This window comes from Mustela nivalis (assembly GCF_964662115.1).
Source record: "Mustela nivalis genome assembly, chromosome: 8".
NCBI lineage: Eukaryota > Metazoa > Chordata > Mammalia > Carnivora > Mustelidae > Mustela > Mustela nivalis.
This window is the reverse complement of record NC_139027.1, coordinates 9,068,588-9,074,587: the sequence shown is the minus strand read 5'-3', so window position 1 is coordinate 9,074,587 and position 6,000 is coordinate 9,068,588. Positions and strand designations below refer to the sequence as shown.

The 6,000-nt window shown below is 39.0% G+C and overlaps 1 long non-coding RNA gene across 3 annotated transcripts in view; it reads left to right on the top strand.

Annotated features, from left to right (window-relative positions):
* Positions 1–350: 350 nt before the first annotated feature.
* The window catches only part of LOC309871050, a 218,138-nt gene continuing 212,488 nt past the window's right edge, over positions 351–6,000 (top strand). For all 3 annotated transcript variants that reach the window (XR_014314989.1, XR_014314990.1, XR_014314991.1), the window contains exon 1: positions 351–497. This is a non-coding gene — a long non-coding RNA (uncharacterized lncRNA). The remainder of the gene's footprint in view (positions 498–6,000) is intronic.

The following is a 6,000-nucleotide window of genomic DNA, read 5'->3' as shown; positions in this document are numbered from 1 at the left end:
TGACAGTGAGAGAGAAAGAGAGCGAGAGATTGAGCGAACACAAGCAGGCAGAGTGGCAGACAAAGGGAGAGAGAGAAACAGCTCCTCGCTGAGTAAGAGGCCTGATTCGGGACTCGATCCAAGGATGCTGGGATCATGACCTGAGCCAAAGGCAGCCACTTAACCAGCTGAGCCACCCAGGCATCCCTCAAATAAAATCTTAAAAGAAAAAAAAAATAAGAGAGAGAGAGAGAGAGAAGTATGCCTTCATAAAACTTCTATTGCAGAACCTTTAGGAGTTCTAGAATCATGTCACAATTCTAGATGAGATCATGTTAAGAGAAAATAGGGGAAGTCATTTTGGAGAGGAAGAGGCCCCAATTCCTTGGGGGAGAAGTGAAAATCCACCCAGGACTTCAGTGTAGGTGGCTGTCAACTTTTCAAACCTTCCTAGCCGAGACAGGAGACCTGGGACTACACGAGCCATGGTACATGTTCCAGCCCTCTCAGCCATCAAGGTAAGAACAAGTCAGTGCACCCCCTTATATGAAATCAGGATAAACAATCAAGTGATTGCTATTTTAACATACTGAGTTTTAAGGGTTGCTCATTACATGGAAGCAGATAAAAATGGACAGAAATTGGTATTGCAGTAACAAACTCAAATTATGAAGCTCTGGATGTTGGGATCAAGAAGCAGGTATGGGGCTGAAGAACCTTGAGAAGGTTGTTAGCTGGAAAAAAAGGAACTTTAGTGATATCCTTAGTGATATGCCACCCGCAGTTCTTGAAAGATGGAAATACCTAATGAGCTCGGGAATCTGGCTCAGAAAATTTCCAGGGAGAACAGTGAAAGTATCAATTGCTGCCTTTATTTTGTCCATATGCTACACAGAGGGAGAGAAGGGAAAGGAGGAACCCACTGAGCTTTTTCTCCACTTTGTCTCCATGCATTCTAATTTAAATACAACACCTCATGAGTTCTTGGTTTGAGAGAAACTGAAGTAGGCAAGTGGAAACCACCCAGCGAGAAATCACTGCACAAAACAAAAGGATAGAGTTTCAGGAGCCATGGTTTACAAGCATCATCATAACTTCTTAATGAAGAGGACTTTGGAAGTCGTTTAGCCTTTTGGAAACAGGTCTACTTTATGCATATTCGACATATTAGAAACTGCTCCAAAGGAGAAGAATAAATTGCCCTGTGTCACACAAGCTGGTGAGTGGCAGAGCTGAAAATAAAATCTAGTTCTGACACCCTTCATGCCGCACAGCGTCGAAGCTTTCTTCCCTTTGCAAAGTGAGAGAGGCTAGCAGTAGAGACATCTGAAAGCTTAACTGTCAAGCCGAATCCAGGCTCCTTGGCAGTGTCACGGGGAGAAATAATCTAATGGGCTGAAATGAGGAGAGGAAAATAGTTCTCAGCAAGTGGTATCAACTTACTTGGTATTTTTCTGTCCTTTTATTGTTACAGACACGTTAATGGCAAATCTGAGAAGGTTCTTTTGTGAATCAGGTTAGGGCTACAATTGTTCAAAAAGCTCATTAGCAATTTATGAAGAGCAGCAAAACTCATTTTCCCTGAATGTGAAATCACTTCAGCCCTGTCACTGGAGGAGGAATTGTTGAAAAGTGAATTGACCACATACAGATCCATTCTTTAAAAACGAGCCCTCCAAAGATAAAATACCTTGTAGTAATAAGATATGTGCAACACTCAGTTAAGCTCTGGTTAATATAGTTTCTGAATTGGGCTACTTTTCTCATTTGCCTACTGTGGGCACCTCTCAGGTAGACTTCATCAACCTGAGTTATCTGTCTATTAAAAAGCAGCAGGGGCTCCTTGACTCAGAATTTCATTAAAACAACAGAAAGATGTGTTGAGGATGGTCAAATTTGCACTCCAGAATGAGAGATACATGGAGTTTACTAAACTCACATTTCATATGAAGATGATTAAAGTGACTGGAGTGGGATTTGATCTCCATTCCTGGTTCTTCTACCTTAAACAACATTACCCAGAGTGGCTGGCAGGATAGTTCTGCACTGGGTAAGCCAATTTTTCTATGTTCTGTGTATGGTTCCTGCAGGTTCATCTCCTGTTTGTCACCTAGGATATCTTGTTCTGGAGTCTTTCAAACTCTTATTTTTCACGCCAGTGATTTGGCCAACATTCAGCATTTAAGCAGTAGGTTTTCCTCTGATATTGGAAATTTCTTTCCTTACTCTATTAACCCCAGGAAAGGCTGTATGTCATTGCAGCTTTCTGATTATTCTAGGCATGCATATTTGCATTCTTTCTGTCAGATCATTATTATTCTGACCTCTGGCTTCATTTTGTTTGTTTGTTTGTTTGTTTGGTGACATTGGGAGCTTTAATTTTTTTTAACCTCATACGCTCACTTTTGTCCCGATGCATGGCACCCTGGGCTGCAGATTCACCCAAGAGCCTTTGACAGATGAGGGTTTATATTTCTGCAGGTTGTTTTGGAGCTTAAATTAGTTTTCTAGATATTGAAAACGTTTGGAATTCTTAAGTACCTGGTGAGGTCATCAGGAAAATTAAAAGACTTTTGAAAAAATTTCCAATAAACTAGTTTGTGTATTCCCAGAGAAGTGTGTGCCTTGTCATAGGCAGCAACTGTATAAGTCAATTTGATCTCCATAAAGCAACAGTTGTATAACTTTAAAAATTAAGTCAGAGTTACATGAAAATGATCATTAACGTGCATTTTAATTTTGTTCTATAACCGTATTTTTTAGAAGATTAACTAGAGAGTTCAAAAAAACATTGTTTGAAATCAGTCATTAACTCTTCTACCCACGGGGGCAATTTCACACACGAAAAATTAGGTGTCGTTTGATTATTGTGATGGTTCTATCAAGTTGAATTTTGAAAAGATTTTAAATCCTATTTCTGCCAATCCAAAGTAATGTTTCTCACTGTTATATTTGAGTAATGGGAAGATAGATTTAGCATTTTTGGAAGTTTTAGTTCATATCCATAAAAGTTTATTTAGTTGAATGTTTCTAAGTGGAGTTGTTCCGATGTTAATATCTCACAAGTCCACGTACTTGCACATGGCTTATTACTCAGATGCTAGCATGCAACATGTTTGTTCCAAAATGACCACTGTTCTACTTTCTAGATATTTATTGAAAATGAAGTTACTTGTCTTAGTTGGGTTGCTATAACAAAATACGAAGACTAGGTTGTTTAGAAACAACAAATTTATTCTTCCAGTTCTGGATCCTCGAATCCGATATGAGGGTGCCTATATGGTCAAGTGAGGGCCCTCTTCCTCGCCACAAACTTTGGGTTGCCATCATTCGGTCTCCAGATTACTTGAGGTGACCTCAACACTTCCATGTAGTTCTAAAAAAATTCCCAATGATGAAGAGTCAAAACTTCCTTTTATCTCCTTTAATAACTATCTTCCCTAAGTTAATATCTTCCTTTAATAACTAACTTCCCTAATGATAGTTTAATAACTATCATTGGAAATTGACTGGAGGAATAAGCTTTGTATCAAAATTTCTGGATGTGGATATGAACCCCCCAGTCCACTGACTGAAGGATATCTGGAAGTTATCAAATTTTGAGTGTCAGCTGTTAATGAAATGTGAAATAAATGACCTGGTTCCATAAATATTTGCAGAATAAAGTGGATATATATGAGGTCTTATCAGTATTTGGTCTTTGTTTTTGGAAAAAGGAAGATTCACGTTTAGCCCCTGGATATTCTTCTATATCATGCTATCTTGTGATTTTTTTCACTTTTTTTTAGATTTTGATGAAATTCAATTCCATATTAAAAACTGGAACTATGGGACACCTGGGTGGCTCCATTGGTTAAGCAACTGCCTTTGGCTCAGGTCGTGATCCTGGAGTCGCATGATAAGAGTTCTACATCGGGCTCCCTGCTCAGCTGGGAGTCTGCTTCTTCCTCTGACTTCTCCCCTCTCATGTTCTTCCTCTCTGTCTCAAATAAATAAATAACATCTTGAATTAAAAAAACAAAAAACAAAAACAAAAAAAAACAAAAGTATGATGTTGAAGTGAGAGAGTCAGGTTCTTGTCTCAGAGTAGAAGAATGAATCTCCCAAACAAAAGAGTGAGTAAATAGATAGTTTTATTAAGCAAGCATACAGAAAAAGCTCTCAGGATTTAAGTTCCCTGTTTAGCCTTCAATAAAAGACAACATTAAAAGCCATCAGTTTTCACTTTCTCAGGGATTATACCTCTTAGTGTCTCAATCGGGCTTTGTTACAAGCTCATACAACTTAACCCATGGCAGCTTGAGCCCTCCTAGTTTTGCAAAATGGCATAGTAGGGTCTCCAATTCTACTATTCTACTCTCCCACCTTGGAGAGCTCTTCCAGTTTATGAGCCTGAGCCTCTGGTCTGCATCAGTGACCAGCTGACTGCCCACAGTAGAGGCTAGCCCACTGTAGGATACCTTCTCTGCTGCAAAGCTCTCTGTGCAATTCCTCAAACAAGCACGTTAGGCTAGCTGGCATTTTCGAGGCATCCGCATATTTCCATAGCAGTTCACAAGCATCTGACAGAGGTTAGATGGCCAAGTTAGGATTCCCTCCACAGATGTCTCTTCCCTAAGACTCTTTTCTTTGGTCTCCTGCCTGGCTTGCCAATCATTAGTTTGTGACTTCAGGAGTTCCCCTGGTGACCCCAGTGCACAGAGGGCGGGGAGAGCTCAAAGAAAGAAGCAGACCACGCCAGACTGATAGGTGGAAGGTTTAATAAGCAAGAGGACTTCTATAGGAGGCTTGTCTCAAGTGTTTTGTGACACAAAATGAGTAGATCTGTACATCTGCCTATCAGAATATTAACATTATATAGAGGCCTAAATGGGATTCTGTCCATTAAGGTGGTTTCAACAACAACGTACTCTCTCAAAGCCATGTTCTTGACTCAGTTCCAGCTGTGGGAATGGCAGGTGGAATGTATATTCCAGGGACAGAGAGGTGGGGGAGGAGCCTGAATTATCAGAGTCCGTCCTCCGGGTCAACCAGGAGTCACATTCTCTCAATGATCTCCTCCAGCATTTACCCAGAAATAGAGCCAAAATTGAAATATTTTTCATCCTTGTAAACGCTATTCTAGATACTTTTTTTAAAAGATTTTATTTATTTATCTGACAGAGAGTGAGATCACAAGTAGGCAGAGAGGCAGGCTCCCCGCTTGTCTCAGGACCTTGAGATCATGACCTGAGCCAAAGGCAGAGGATTAAACCACAGAGCCACCCAGGCGCCCCCAGATACTTCTTTGACTTACAGATGCATCGGTAGAATAAGCTGATACAAATGATTACACAGATTAGATTCTGTATCTTACTACATTTTTCTATTTTTAGAATATTTAATGGAATAAAATGAACCAGAAATAAAGTGATAGGGTAAGTAAGCTTTAATATTCTGTCAAGAGAGCTTTTAGTTCAGAAACAGTTCTAAACTAACTGTTCTAAACAGTTAGTTCTAAAAGTTAGTTCTAACTTAAGAGCAACAAAAACATAAGATGATAAAGATAAGTAAGGTAATATTTTGAGATTTTTGAGATTTTTTTTTTCCTTATGGTGTAACTTTAAATGTGTCTCCTCAAATCCCTATTTAACAGAAGACATTTTCCTTTTACGTAACTCTATTCTCCATATACATTGATATTTTTGGTTATGTTATTAAGCTTATGTTGTCAATGCTTTACAACATTATTTTTTCTTTAACTATCATTTACACAAAGTTTGTTCTGTTTTAATTTTATTTCCGTATTTATAGAGTTCCTGGCATCATTCATTTTTACTGAATCTTTACATTCTTTGGTCTTTTAATTTCTGTCTGGCCTGACTAGCTTTCATCATTCAGTAAGGTTTAAAAGTAAAACCCATGGGTGTTTTATTCCATTACATTTGCAGGAACACATGAGTGGTTTCAGAATTCTAGGGTCCCATTTCTTTCAGAGTTTTCTACTCATTGCCTCATTGACTTTTGGTGTGGAGTCTTACC